Consider the following 16,673-nt stretch of genomic DNA (forward strand, 5'->3'; position numbering starts at 1 on the left):
ATCAATGCTAAAGTGCACATGCATTCGCTCTCTAAATTGTATAGGTGATTGGTTTATCCATGATTGACATGTTTGAGTTATTGGTAAGTCCCTAGTAAAGTGCACTAGAGGTGCCCAGGGCCTGTAAATCATATGCTACTAGTGGGCCTGCAACAGTGATTGTGCCACTTACATGAGTAGCCCTGTAATCTTGTCTCAGACCTTCCACTGCAGTGTCTGTGTGTGCAGTTTTGCACTGCCAATTCATCCTGACAAGTGTACCCACTTGCCAGCCCCAATCTTTTCATTTTCCTACATGTAAGTCACCCCAAGGTAGGACCCAGGTAGCCCTATTGCGGGGTGGAGTTTATTTACAAGGTAAGACATGTACTGGTGTGTTATACGTGTCCTGTTAGTGAAACACTGCCAAATTTATTTTTCACTATTGCAAGGCCTATCTCTCCCACAGGTTAACATGGGGATTGCCTGTAAACCTCCTTTGAGTATAGTTTTCCATTGGGAGCAGATAGAGATGTGGAGTTTGGGGTCTCTGAACTTAGAATTTAAAAACATATCTTTGCTAAAGTTGTTTTTTAGATTGTCTGTTTGAAAATGCCACTTTTAAAAAGTGGGCATTTTCTTGCTTAACCATTCTGTGCCTCCGCCTTACTGCTGAATACACATCTGGGTCAGATTGACAATTGAGCTGTTTGTGAATTTACTTTAGACAGTAGCAAAAAGTGAGCAGAGGTGTGTCCTGCATATCCTGATGAGTCTTCCTGGGCTGGGGTGGGAGAGAGGAGCTGTCACCTGCATTTGAAAGGCCATGCCTATCCTCTCACAATAAAGTCTCCAACCCCCTGGTGTGTGCCTGGGGCAGGGCGAGGAAGAGGCAGGGTCTTGTACACTACAAAGTCTTTCCTTTGAAGTTTACTTACTTCCAATGCAGAAATGAGTATAAGTATTGGACTGCTGACCCCAGAACTTTAGATTACTTCTGGATCAAGAGGAACCTCTGCCAAGGAGAAGAGCTCGATGCTTGAGGAGGACCTGCCACTCTGCCTGTTGCTTTGCTGTGCTGGGCTGCTGCTGCTGCCTCTGGCTGAAGAGGGAAAGGACTGGACTTTGCTTTCTGAAAACCTACTTGTAAAGTTTCTCCAAGGGCATAGACTGAGCTTGCCCCCTGTTCTGAAGTCGCAGGGCCATCAATGATGTCATCTACCACTGCCTAGGCTCTTCTGCTGGGAGTCCTGACTTGCTAAGTGGTGCCAAATCAGGTCCCTAGCCCTTTAAAAGTGATAAGCTGCGGGAGAAAATCCTGGCACCGCTGTGTGCACATCAGAAAAAAATCAGTGCAGCTCCTGTCCCGCAGCTGAAAATTCAACGCAGTGCCTGCCTTGAGGCTGGCAAATCGACCCATCACCTGCTCTCAATGCAGACCCTTCGCACAGCACTTTGGAATTTTCCATGCATTGACCCTGGGCGTCAAAATCTTCAACATCACCGCACAGATCTGAAGCTGCTTGTCTGGAAATCGATGAGTCGCTTACCGGCTGGAGAAAGAATCGATGCATGGTCTCACTTGCGAGTATGGAATCGACACACCGCTTGCTTTTCGGACACACGCTCGCCCATGCGGCTTTATCTTTGACACATACCAGGTACTTTGTGCTACAACAAAGCATCTATTGATTTCTATGGTTTAGGACTCTTTTTACTTGAAAAAATCATGTCTTTGCTTGTTTATGTTGGATTTTTTTCATTTTGGGCTTATTTGATTTAGGTAAATATTGGCTATTTTTCTAAACTGGTGTGGAGTCCTTTTGTGGTGGTTTCACTGTGTTACTGTGTGTGTTTGTACAAATACTTTACACATTTCCTCTGAGATAAGCCTGACTGCTTGTGCCAAGCTACCAAGGGGATGAGCAGGGGTTATCTGAACTTTGTATTTCCCTTACCCTGACAAGAGTGAGGGTTTCTACTTGGACAGGGTGTAAACTGACTGCCAACTAGAGGCCCCATTTCTAAATATCTTCCTTTTGTCACTGAAATTATGGTTAGTGCTGTAGAAAGAAAGATTAGGACATGTCTCTACTATCTTCCTATTCTATTTCATTAAAACACTCTGACATGCAGATTGAAGCATGCACTTTCAACACCAGCAGCAGACTGCCTGTTAACTAACTCCCTTGTGATCAGCAGTTTTACTAGAGTATTCTAATGAGTAACTTGAGTGCTAACATTTTCAATTTATGCCAATAGTGTGGCACATTTAAATGCTATGTTGATGGAATCGAAGTGGAAAACTGAAAGTATTTCCTACTGAGGATACTGCAATAAATGTGGAAGATAGGGAGCTATATAACAAATAAGTCTCCCAAGATGGCAACCAGAGAAAAAAGAGGCCAAATCTAGCACAAATATAACTCAAATATAGCGCAAGCACAGCCCAATGACAAAAGTGTGGAAATACTTAATCGTTTTGTTTTTTTACAGTTTTTTATAGCGCATACTTGACCCAAAGGTATTGGAGTGGTTTACATGAGCATCAGTTACATTATACAAGGACACATTCATTTCGGTTTTAGGCATGGGAAGTTTGGGTGATTTTCCCAGAACCACAGTATGTCGAGCTGAAGCTGAAACTCAAACCTGGTTCCTCATTTGAAGAGACTGCAGCTCGGGCTATAACGCCACATCCTCTCCCCTACCTGTAATATATAATGAGGAGATCAACTGGATAAAAAAACATAAAGACAGCAAATCATTTAAAAGTGCCTTGTCGCTATTTGAGAACTCAGAAAATATGTCCTCATTTTAGTTTCTTAGAACACTAAACATAATTTCTATGCGAATAAGACTCTCTCATTTTTATAATTCTTAAAGGAAATGCTTTAGGCATTACAGTTTTGATTACATCAAGACAACGTCAGGTGTGCCACAGTTTGCAACAAATATAGAATGTTAGCAATCCAAGAGTTCCTTAGGATACTGTGGGGAGGCAGAGGTCAAGGGCAGAGACTTGGATAATGGAGGACAGTGAGGAGGGTGAAGAGGCAACAAGTTGCCATGCTGGGCAGGCAGGAAGGGCGGTGGCAGCACAACAGACCATGGAGGATAGGGGAAAAGGGGCAGGGGCAAGGAACCAACCATGCAGGGCAGACAAGAGAGGCTATGGAAATATAACAGGTCATTGAGGGCAGAAGGAAGAGGCAGTGGCAGTACAACCATACATGCAAACAGACCCGATTCAGGCAGGAGACTCACAATGTTTTAAAGCCCCAAAGGGCTTTATTTTATCTGTTTCATGCCTAAAATCCCCTCTGTTTCAATGTAATTCAATGGGGAAATCAATTCCCCCAGTTTTTTTTCAAAATCTCCCTTTTACCAAGTTCAAAATGTTGGCAAGTATGGTACATTGAATCATGAGGGGCAGGAGGAATGGGGTGCACCAAACTGACCATACAGGCCAGGCGTAAGGGGTTGCATCAGCACAGTACACCACACCACACAGGGCAAGCAGGATGGCAATGCAGCGCAATGGACCATGGAAAGCAATAGGGAGGCGACAGGATCATGCACATGGACATCAGAGAGCAGAGGGAAAAGAGGCAAGGTCAGCAAGTTGACCATACCAGACAGACAGGAGGGACAGTTGCATCATAGTTGACCATGAAGGGCAGGAGGGAAGGTGCAGGGGTACAACAACTGACCAGACAAGCCAGGAGGGATGGGACTGGGGCCTGCCCATGAAAAACAGAGGGAAGGGGCAGGAGCAACAAGCTGTCCATGGAGGGCAGGTGGGATGGTTAGTGGCAGCACAACAGCCTTGGTGGGCAAAAGGGAAGGGTCAGCGGCATGCGCAAAGGACCATGGAGGACAGATAGGAGGGGTAGGAGCTGGACACAAATAAGAGAGGGCAGGAAAAGGGGCTTCACAACAGACCATGCAGGGCAGCCCAACAGAGCATGGAGGTCAGAATGGAATGGCAGTGTGAACGTTGAATTTATTACTGATCATTTTATGTACGTTGAATTTTAAATCTGCATAGACTTTGGCTAAACATATAAAATAATGTGAGACATTGAAAATGTGCCCACTTGAGTGGCCGCTATTAATCAAGAAGTGTCTGTATTAAAAGGATTATTAATATTAATTGAGGTATCTTCATTTAGAAAATATAGTAGAGTGATGTATTAATGAATTTGCATTATGTATTTGCTTCATTCAATGTAGGCTTTAAGTTTGCGAGGTTTGGGCCTAGTTTGCACACCCTCATGTTTGGTTGCACTGTTTAAATAATGGAAATATATGTCTGAAGAAATCAATTAATGTATTATTATCACTGAGTTGACCAAAGGTTAGCAGATGTCTTTAACTTTCTCATCAGAACTGCTTGCTAGAAGATCCTGTACAAGTGGATGATACATTGCATAGCTTAATGCATGGGACCTCAATGTTTCCAGGAGCTAACAATGGATGCACTGACTGGAGTACGGATGGTTACAAAAATGTTACCTGACAAGCCTGATGGTGGGCACAGGAGAAGAGGAGCCAATCAACGACATGTGAAAAACAGTTTAGTTATATCTTAGATTTGAATTTTTATTACTATTGGACTAATTGTAAACGTACGATTCTTTGACCAATGGTAATGTGGGAAGTTCTTTAGGTGATTTTAACTTAGCCCAACTGAACAGAGAGAAGAGAGCTCATTCCTATTTCGGTTTGCTCCTGAGGATTCTATCTTAAACTTCTGATGCTGAATGCTGATCCCTTATATATTGATTTCCAAATGGTCCAGATAGCTTAGAGTCCCTGGTTCTGAACCATCCCCTTTCATGGCCCGTTGCTGATGCTGACTGAACTGATGTCCAACTGACAAAGATAATTGCGGCTTGCTGATCCATATGAGGAGAAGTATAACAAAATGCTTTTGTACTTGTTGTAAGTTGGCTTTTGTTTCTAGGTACCAATCGCTATTTTGATAGAGCCATAGTTAGATGTTTTTCAAATTTATGTTGACTAAATTGTTTTGCATGAAGCCCAAACATTCTATTCTAATCAGAATAGGTTTCTATTAATAAAACTGATGTTGCTCAGCTGCTGAATCTAGATGTAAGCTATTTTTTTTGCTCAGTTATTCTTGCTATTGTCTTGTACTGTAACTCCTGAATGTTTAGTGATCAATGAGTTAGTGAAATTGAGATTGTTTAGAAGATTTGGTCAACCAGTGTTCTTATATGTCTATCAGTTGGTGGTGTTGAGATTAATTTAGGTGACATTAGCATTGTTAATATAGGGAAATAACCTTTCTAACCTCACATGAAGGTGTCGTTATTCGTGGCCAAAATGGTTATGGTGCATGAAGATTACTGACTCCAAGGGTGATTAATGTTGATTATTTATGTTGGTGATGAAATTGTTGTTGTATTAGGGATTTATAGTGGGAATCACTCTAAGCGCAGTCAAAAGGTCCATCAAACCTCTAAAGTGGCCCTTCTAAATCAAAGATAAGAAACCAAATAAGGTCAGACGCGCTAACAGCAGCAAAATGGACTATATAGGACAGGAGGGACGGGTTAGGGGCATGGAACATAGACAGGCAGTGTGGAAGTGGCAAGGGCAGGCAGCAGCCATCTAAACATGCTGGCAGGTGGGAGGAGCAGTAGCAGCTCAACAGAACACTCAGGGCTAGGACGCCGGCCGGGTGCCATGTTAATGCAATGGCGCTAATGCCCTGTTAGCGTCTTTGTAAAGGACGCTAACTGGGTGGGGGAGGCGTAGGGGTAACCAAAGCTTGTGCGCCGGATTATGATGCTACACTGTTTAGCGAGAAGAAATGCCTCCAAGCAGTGTAACGCCATTTCCTGGTGCACAACCCCCATGGACATGGCGCCTGTCTTAGTAAAGACAGGAGCCATGCCCACCACCCCAATAGCCATGCCCAGGGGACAAATGTCTAAGTCAGGGCCCCCAAGCGGGAAAAAAAATATATATATACATATATATACTTACCGGGACTTATCCGGGATGCGTCCCCCATCCTGTAATGTCCCTCTGGTGTTGGTGGGGGTGTCCCTGGGGCCAGGGAAGGCACCTGTGGGCTCTTCCCGTGGTCTCTGACCATGGAAAAAGGCCCACAGGTCTCCAAACCCCTGCCCATACCCAGGCGTTAAATAATGGCGGTAATCAAGCTTAGCGCCATTATTTAAGGCCCCCAGCCCCGTGCTTGAATTTAGCACAGGGATAAATATGGTGTTAAGGCCATATTGTCATTTTCTGGACGGGAACACCTACCTTGCATCTCATTGACGCAAGGTATGTTTTCACTTACAGAAAATGACGTTAACTCCATATCTTTGGCGCTAGATGGGTCGAGCATCAAAGTATAAATATGGAGGCAGGTTTGCGCTGAATTAGCGTAAAACAAATGACACTAATTCACCACAAACAGGGTATAAATATGCCTCCCAGAGTATATAGGAGGGGCAGCAGGAGGCTGGGGCAAAAAGGATGCACACAGACGTCGGAAGGCAGGGGAAAAGTGGACAACAGAGGGTAGGGAGGAAGGGGATGAGGCAGCAGGCTAACTGTTGAGGGTAGGCGGGAAGGGAAGTGGCAGATCAACAGCCACACAGGACTGTAATGAGGGAGCAGAGGCATTAACTTGGACAATGCATGGCAAGAAAGAGGGGGGGCATGAGCTGCAATCTTGGGGAGGGGCAGCACAATGCCAGCCCAGGCCCTGTGTCCAACCCAGACCCCACCATGCATTGTAATTGGCATTCTACTAAACTTTAAAAATCACTCTAGTAATGTACTGAAAAAAAACAAAGGTTATAGGAATGCTATAGTTAGGAAAAAGAATAAAAAAACCCTTATAATTTCACTAAAAAGCAAAGGTTACAGGGATGTTATAGTTAGGTTTTGATTTTACATGCACCAAACCTTAGAAATTCAGCTGCTATAGTTAGAGTTATTTCAAGTAAAAATAACTTGTGCCAAAAGGTAATTCCGGGTGGGCACCAGGACACCCACATATAATAATCTAAAATATAAAAATAGCTGGCTCCTGCAAGGGGAGACAGTTGGGGGTCACGGGTGGGGCTACCCTCATAGCCCCCAAATAAAAACAGAGCTTTGCGTACCGGGGTGGGTAGTCGGGCACCCAGGTAAAACATATGTTTGCTTCCACTCTCACGCACAACGTTATGTTGTTATTTCCCATCTCCCTCACATTGTAAATTAACTACCTATTTAACCTGTTGGTAAAAAATACATTTGTGTATATAAGGGGTATGAATGCAATCATTGATAGGAATGTATGGTACTCAAAACAAACAGAAAATATAACATAATGTAACATTGTCAATTTTTAAACCCTTATTTATACAAATATTAAATGTATACATCACCTCCAAATTGCTCTCTAATAAAATAAAAAGATGTGGATGTCTGGGGTGGGCACTGGGACACCCACAAACATGCTTTTAAAAACAAAATTTATAAAAATGGAATAATAAATGAGCAGCAGGAGCTGCTATTTACTGTACCACGAATGAGTGCCCCATAATGCTATGCAAAGGCAATTTATATTTCTTTATTTACCTTGGTGGTGTCCCTAAACTGTTATTGATAGATACTGGTTAATAATCTGTGGCATACTCCTCATGAGATTATGGCTGTCTGTAACAGTTGTATACTGATAGAACACCATGTGCAGTAGGGGTTACCAGTCTATGTATGTTTGGTTGTCACCATGAACTTGGTTACCCATGAAGTGTATCATACAGTGTCAGTGTTGTCCATAACAGAAGCTTGCTTCATCTAAGGAGGGATTGTATGAGCAATGGCTTTAATGATACTTCATATTACTGTGAGCTATGTTCTAGTTACTCCCATATCTCTAATGCCATACTCCTTTATAGAGTAATGTGTACAAAAAAAGATTGGATGATGTCATCAGTAATGTCATCAATGATGTCATTTAAGGTGTCACCAGCGATGTCATAAATGATGTCATAGACCATGTCATGAGGGATGTAACATGTGAGGTCATAAGCAGTGCATGGTGAGGGCACAAGTTACAGTTAACTCTGCTAACTATAGCTGGTGAATTTCTGTGTGTTATTTTAGTTTCAAAACGTTACATTGCCACTGAAAGTTTCACCTAACGACGACGTCAATTTAACATTTGGCTTCTTCAGTGAATTTCTGAGGTTTTTAAAGAACAAAATCAGATCTTATTGTCACACCTAATTATAACACAATTTTAATTTATTTTATTTTTTCAGTTAATTTCTAAGGTTTTTTTAAATGTAAATTAAGATATAATTACAATTTCTCATTATAACATCACTTTAATCATTGCCTTTTTCAGTGAATTTCTAATATTTTTTAAATGAAAAGTAATATTATATTGCCATACTTAAACCAATCCTCTGCAGGCCTGCGGCGAGGCCCTACATTCAACCCTTCACAGGAAAGTAAGGCTGTGCGAATGGCTGTAGGACCTGGCCTGTGGTCAAGCCCTGCAAATGACCCTCCACAAGCTGCCAACCCTAGCCATGCATGGTCTTTGGCCATGTGATGTGGGGTTCTCCACAAGTAGCCTACTCCCTACTGCAGAGGAGGTCACATGGCCCCTATTCCTAAGCCATTATTGGCCCCGGGGATCCCATCCCTTGGGGCCAAAACATTTATATTAGGGCAGGGGGTACATGCCCTAGTTAGGAGCCCAAATGAGCCTCATGGACCCCACTGCCTTTTGGGGGTGAAGGTGCATGCCCCCCTCCTTGATCCCAAATAGGCCTCAGGAACCCATCTCCAGGGCCAAAGTCTAATTATTAGTGGAAGAAGCATGTGACACCCGTCCATGCGTATTAAGAGGCTCCAGGAATCCCATCCCCTGGGACCATCCATTAATTATATGGTAGGTGGTGCTTCTCTCACTTCCACGAGACCCCATCCTTGGGGCTGAATTCTACTATTAGGGGGAAGGGGAATGTGGCCCCCCCACCCTGAGCCTTATTAGGCCCCGGGGGCCCCATTCCCCTGGGTCAAATGCAATAGAAAAAGGGATAAGGGCTGTGCAGCCCACCTCCCTCCCACTTGGATGAATGCACAATTAAAAAAAGATCAAACAACAAAATGCTAAGCTTCAATGCAACTGGGTCAAAACAAACAACTCCGAAGACAAGATATGCCTAAAAAGACACAACAGAATACACAAGTCAACAATCAAAAAAACAAAAAAAACATACTATTCAATCCAAACCCACAATGCATAGTTTTCCAAGAATAATTCTATAAAATATTCACCAAATTCCATAAGCCAAAATGCACAGAAGCTACTGATCGCAATTTTCAAGATTTTTGTGGAAAACAAGCTAACCATTACACATCTATAGCAAATATGTTGGATACCTCTGTAAACAACAAAAAAAACAGCCCCACCCCATTTCTGACAATTCCCTCCTGCCAACGGAAATCACAGCAAGTACGCTTTTTCAAAGAACTATCATCAACTGAATTTCTGGATCTTGTCAAATCAAACAAGCCAGCCAGCTGCTCCTCCGATCTTTGTCCATCTCAAATCTTCAAAGCGTTTTCCCAGAAGACCTTAAAAAAGCATACATATGCTCCATAAAAAATAAATAAATAACCTGAACAACCAAGACCCCGATAACTATAGACCCAAAGCAAATGGACAAATCCGGTAAAACTTATAGAAAGAGCAGTTTTCTCCCAGATGTCACAACTCTTTGAAGACAATTCCATACTTTCTGACTTTCAAACTGGATTCCATCCTGGAAGAGGCATTGAATTGGCCCTAATCTCTGTCTGAAATTATCTTTAAAACACAGTTGACCATAACAGAGTTACTGCCCTTTTTCTTTTTGATATTTCAGCAGCCTTTGACACAGTTGATCATTATGCATTCATCCAAAGACTTAAGGAGGCCAGAATAGAGGGCATAACTCTCATTTGGATCACATCCTACCTACCCATCAGAACAATTCTTATACATAACCCCCATTCTTTTCCAAACCATACACCATTAAAGCAGGAGTCCCTCAAGGCTCAATTAACTCATCCATGTTATTCAACATTTACATGAAATTCTTAGTAGATCTGATCTATAAGTTTAACATCACCTGCTTTAACTATGCAGATGAAACACAGTTACTTCCGAAATTGTAAAACCCAAAGGACATTAAGACATCAGAACTCTTTGATGGCCTCTGGATCGTAGACTAGTGGATGACATGAAGACATCTCAAATTGAATGTCTCCAAAACTGATATGCTCACCTATGGTGACTGGACCATTTACAACCCTCTCTGCGCCTGCCCTGATGATCTAGGACCACCTCCAAAAATATCCAAGGAGGTAAAAAAACTTGGAATTACCATGGACGCCAAACTGTCAATGCATCTACAAGTTGATATCAAGTTTTCTCACAATGAAAACACTGCACAATATCATCCCACACTTAGGATCCCCACACAGTGTTCAAGCTAGAATCTCTCCTGTCCTATCAAAACTGTTCATGGTATGTATCATGTCTAAACTTTGTCGACTATGAAAAGACTTGAAACAATTCAGAAAGTCGCTGATAAACTCCTCCTATGTGTAAAGCCACAAGCAACCCTCTCCCCCTGCATTGAGGGTGCTACACTGGTTATCAGTTGCAAGAAGATTCTCCTTAAACCTGCTTTGTATCTAGCTATAAATAGATACATTTATATAAGGGGAAAACTATATATTGCACCACAAGATACATGTGTATATCAAACCATGACAAAATTGCTGCCTCTATGTATATATAGGTGCATATATACATATAGAGTAGGCTTGCTAGTAATAACTACAATAAAGGGCATGTGTATACTTAGGTATATAAAGGCTATTTATAAAATGTACCACAGGTTAAATGTGGACATCAGTATTGCTGCTGGTTCAATGTGCGTATGTATGTGTATATATTTATATATGTGTGTGTGTGTGTGTATATGTATATCTCTTTCTCTCTCGCTATATATCTATATATATATATATCCATCTATCTATCTATCTATCTATCTATCTATCTATCTATCTATCTATCTATCTATCTATCTATCTATCTATCTATCTATATATATATATACAGTATATATATGTATATATCTATATTTATATATATATATTTTTTTACATATATATATATACATATAATAATATTTTGATATGAAAAACAAAAGAAAAAAAGACTAAAAAATATAATATCCCTTCTGTCATTCTGATCCCTCCTCCCTCTGCCTCATCCCAACGGTTCTGCCTTCTATGAAGTCCGAAACATCCTTCTCCACCTGTTTGCCCCTCATTTTTTAGGTTGAGCATAGCAGCGCGGAAGCGCTGCTCTTTTCCACCTGTTGTAATCTATTCTTTGGGCATTTACCATGCCCATCTCATGCCCGTCACTTTCATTTGTTCCTGGGCCTTCCTTTAAAAATTCCCTTGATTTCGTCGGGAAATGCTTTATGTTTGTCCCACCTTGAGGCTGCTTTATTACAGCCTTGGAGACTGACCCTAATACATGGATTATTCCTAGGGCTGGGCGAAGAATTCCAGTCTGCCGGTGGAATTCGCAGAGTTTTGCCCACTCCACACTCGGCCCGAAGTGCGAAGTTCTGAAAAACTCTGCAAAATCAAGCGAAGCAGAGTTTTTTCTATCACATGGCTCGCCAATGTTAAGTTGGCGAATGCGAGCAAGAGAAATCGCTATGTTGGTGAGTGCACGCGAGAGTTTCTGAAATAGAGTGGTCGCTGCAGGTCGCGCCTACTCGTGTTGAGAAAGCTGTTTTCTGCTTTGAAGGAGCAGCCGCTCGAGTAGAAAATGTACTTGAGTGTCAGAAAGAAGTTAGCGCCCTCTGGCACTCCGTATGATGCCGTACGCACTGATTTAACAGCAGAAAGTCCTGCGCTGAAAATCAGCACAAACAGTGCGACTTACCCCAACTCTGCCACTTACGGCATTCTGTGTAGAGTGACAGAGTTTTTTCTGCACTTCCCAGTGTTCCACGCAGCAGAACTCTGCAAACTCCACCCAGGCCTAATTATTGCACGATCGGCGAGATACCTTAATGTGGCGCACTAGTTTTTTTTCTTTTGCCTCGCCACTTCGTGCTGCGTGGAGTATGATGTTTCTTCCTTGTTTTTGTATGCCACTGTTTCTTCTCTATTTATTTCACTTTTTTTAAAAAAAGGTTCATAGAGCTCAAACTCAACCGGAGAAGTGCTTTACATGAATATGTGAAGTTTCATATAGTACCAACTCGATCGGAGGCACGCTTTACATAACAGTGAAGTTTCATATAATGCAAACTCTATCTAAGGAGTGCTTTACATGACTACCACTAGTTTAGCAGTTTGGAAATATACAAACTGGAGCAGTTACAACAATAAAAAGCACAGAAATTCCTAATGCGGCTCTCCTGGCACAGCGGGAGAGCCGATACCACAATATTCACTGCACTCAAGTAAACTTGCCCCATGATGCTTTGCAGGCATTTCTTTTTCAAAACATTTTTGCCTATAACTCCAGTGGTTGTCCTAGGACAATTGGATCACCATCATAACGTTCAGCAGGACACACTCTTTCTGTCTAGCTCATCTCTGGGTCCCCACACAAGGTTGGGGGCATGGTTGGAACTTTTGTTATACAGCTGGGAGTAGTTTGTATTTTGAGGTCCTTCTTTGCAGTAGTATTGCAGTAGGCCTGTTAGGCCTCAAAATGTGTATGCTCTCTAGGGGCTACACATATGGTTAAACTGCGTCACCTTCTGCCGTTCTGTTTTCATGTTGTTGTTCCCTTGTAGGGGCTGACTATATGGTTACATGAGACTGTTTCTTACAAATGCTCTTTTTTATTGAGGTATTCTCTAGGGGCTTTTCTGAGCATTACAGTCAAAACACCACAAAATTTGCTGCACTCGGAAACTCACCTCATAATGCTTTGCTGGCCTTTTCTTGTACAAAACATTTTTGCCCATAACTCACTGCACAACATGCTCTTTCTGTCAAGGTCATATTTGGGTCCCCAAACTAGATTGGGGGGACCCCAAAACAATAATGTAAAACAATAAAACAAATAATGGCAATATTTTCATTTTTTGCTGCAGATACAGGAAGAATGTAAATGAAAGTGCTTTCGTTATAGACAGGGCCACTAGAATTTTGTGGCAGAGAGGACCAAATTATGCGGCAGAGTTGACTAATTTACATGGCAAGAAAAGTCCAGGAATGCATTTACAGCGCCAATAGCTCTACCTTAAGCAAATGCAAGATCTATTTCATTGCAAAAGGTTGTTAGCCAAGAACCTTGATGTTAAAAATTTCTGCCTGGTTGCTTTGTATGCTCTGAAAGTCATCAAGAACATTTTGAAAAATGACTCTCTTGTGAACTGGCAGCCAATGTAGTGCTTTTAGGGCTGCTGAAGCAGACGATCTTCTTGACAGTTTAAAAACTAATCTAGCGGCTGGAGTTTTTGCACAGTCTGTTTTGAAGATCCAGTTTACAGAGTATTACAGTATTCCAGCTTGGAAGTTATGAGCGTATAGGCAACCATCTTTTTAGCTGTCAGAGGCAAAAAATCTGAACATTTCTTCAAGGATTTTATTAAATTATAACATGTGCCCGGGACAGCAAGAGCCTGTGGACGGAAAGAGAGTAGAGAGTCAGATTTTACTCCCAGGTTCCTAACGACCTCCACTGTGACCCGAAGATGGGGGGCTAAATCTGGCCACCATTCAGCTGGGGCAAAAAGATTAAACTTGCTCATCAGCATAATTAAGTCCAGCTCTGATCCAAGTGATGCTTTGTCCAGCTATAGTATCAGCTGGGTACCATCTGCATATGAAATGTAATCTATTCCGAAAGACGTAATCAGGAAAATTAAAGGGGCCATATAGATGTTGAACAAAGCAGGGCTCAACAATGAGCCCTGTGGAACCCCTGAGGTTACTGTTGTTTTTGCAAAGGAATAGGGGCCCAACAAAACTATTTACCTTCGATCTGTAAGAAAATATTTTACCAGGAAAGGGCTGATCCAGCAACCCTGCCCTCTTTGATAGGATGGAGCAAGATGTCATGGGGGATGGCATTGAATGCAGCGTATAAGTCAACACTGCATTCTTTTCTGCACCCAAGATCAATTTTAGAGTGTCCGCAACTTCCAACGGTGCAGATTCGGTGGAATGCTTATGGCAGAAATCTGACTGCTGTGAATGAAGCACATTAGCGATGTCCAAGAATGCAATTAATTGGTTGTTAACCCATTTTTCAATTATTTTACTAATTGTAGGAAGTAATGAGATTGGGCGCAAGTTGGACACTATTGTTGGGTCTGCAAGAGGCTTCTTTATCAAAGGTTTAACCACTGTCAAATTCCAATCTGCCGGCCCTTCTGCTGTTGCTAAAGCGGTATTCAGAATCTCATTAATCAAGGGGTTGACTACATTCAGAACTTTATGGAGAACTCGGGGGGAAGGGGTCATTTGGAGATCCTGATTTACAAGACAGGGTATCCTGTCTGAATTGGGCTATCAAAATTTCTTGAAAAGCTAGTAAAGTTCTGGTTTCTACTTTTGATGTCCCACTCGTTCATTGAATCATTCATTAAAATGTAGGGGTGGTAAAATCACGTTAAATGGACCATATTTTCTCTTATTAAAAGAGATCTGATTACTTAATATGTGAGAGAGTGGGATCTCTCTTTCCAATGACCTACGTTTTAGGAAACAATCATAAATCCTGAATATGAGCTTTTGATCAAATTGTGCTACTGCAATTTGTTTGGAAAAAAAACATTTGTGGCGGTCTTGATCTGCTTATGGTACGCTTTCAATGTCATTTTGAATTGCAGCATGTCCTCGGGATTATAGGCCTTACACCATTTCCGTTCTATATGCTTACATAGCAAATGTTGGTCCACTAGGGCCTTATTGAACCACTGGGCTGATGGCAGAGATTTAGGGGCATATTTATACTCCGTTTGCGCCGAATTTGCGTCGTTTTTTTTCAACGCAAATTCGACGCAAAACTAACTCCATATTTATACTTTGGCGTTAGGCGCGTCTAGCGCCAAAGTTCATGGAGTTAGCGTCATTTTTTTGCGTGAACACCTTCCTTGCGTTAATGAGATGCAAGGTAGGCGTTCCCGTCTTAAAAAATGACTGCGATGCATATGCGTCGTATTTATACTCCCGGGCAAAAATGACGCCCGGGAGTGGGCGGGACTAAAAAACCCGCATTTGCGCTGGAATTTAGCACCTGGGTCAGGGCAGGCGTTAAGGGACCTGTGGGCTCAGAATGAGCCCAGAGGTGCCCTCCCAAGCCCCCAGGGACACCCCCTGCCACCCTTGCCCACCCCAGGAGGACACCCAAGGATGGAGGGACCCATCCCAGGGAAGAAAAGGTAAGTTGGGTAAGTATTTTTTTTAAAATTTTTGTGGCATAGGGGGGCTTGATTTGTGCCCCCCTACATGCCACTATGCCCAATGACCATGCCCAGGTGACAGAAGTCCCCTGGGCATGGCCATTGGGCAAGGGGGCATGACTTCTGTCTTTGCTAAGACAGGAGTCATGTTAATGGCGTCTGGGCGCCCCAAAAAAATGGCGCAAATCGGGTTAAGACGATTTTTTTGCCTCAGCCTGACTTGCCCCATTTTTGGACGCCCAAACGCCATTTTTCCCTACGCCGGCGCTGCCTGGTGTACGTGGTTTTTTTTCACGCACACCAGGCAGCGCCGGTTGGCTAACGCCGGCTAACGCCATTCAATAAATACGGCGCCCGCATGGCGCTTCAGAATGGCGTTAGCCGGCGCTAATTTTTTTGGCGCAAAACTGCGTTAGCGCAGTTTTGCATCAAAAAGTATAAATATGGGCCTTAGGGGCATATTTATACTCCGTTTGCGCCGAATTTGCGTCGTTTTTTTCAACGCAAATTCGACGCAAAACTAACTCCATATTTATACTTTGGCGTTAGACGCGTCTAGCGCCAAAGTTCATGGAGTTAGCATAATTCTTTTGCGTGAACACCTTCCTTGCGTTAATGAGATGCAAGGTAGGCGTTCCCGTCTTAAAAAATGACTGCGATGCATATGCGTCGTATTTATACTCCCGGGCAAAAATGACGCCCGGGAGTGGGCGGGACTAAAAAACCCGCATTTGCGCCGGATTTTAGCGCCTGGGTCAGGGCAGGCGTTAAGGGACCTGTGGGCTCAGAATGAGCCCAGAGGTGCCCTCCCAAGCCCCCAGGGACACCCCCTGCCACCCTTGCCCACCCCAGGAGGACACCCAAGGATGGAGGGACCCATCCCAGGGAAGAAAAGGTAAGTTGGGTAAGTATTTTTTAAAAAAAATTTGTGGCATAGGGGGGCCTGATTTGTGCCCCCCTACATGCCACTATGCCCAATGACCATGCCCAGGTGACAGAAGTCCCCTGGGCATGGCCATTGGGCAAGGGAGCATGACTTCTGTCTTTGCTAAGACAGGAGTCATGTTAATGGCGTCTGGGCGCCCCAAAAAAATGGCGCAAATCGGGTTAAGACGATTTTTTTGCCTCAGCCTGACTTGCCCCATTTTTGGACGCCCAAACGCCATTTTTCCCTACGCCGGCGCTGCCTGGTGTACGTGGTTTTTTTTC

Source organism: Pleurodeles waltl, chromosome 3_1 (assembly GCF_031143425.1).
Source record: "Pleurodeles waltl isolate 20211129_DDA chromosome 3_1, aPleWal1.hap1.20221129, whole genome shotgun sequence".
NCBI lineage: Eukaryota > Metazoa > Chordata > Amphibia > Caudata > Salamandridae > Pleurodeles > Pleurodeles waltl.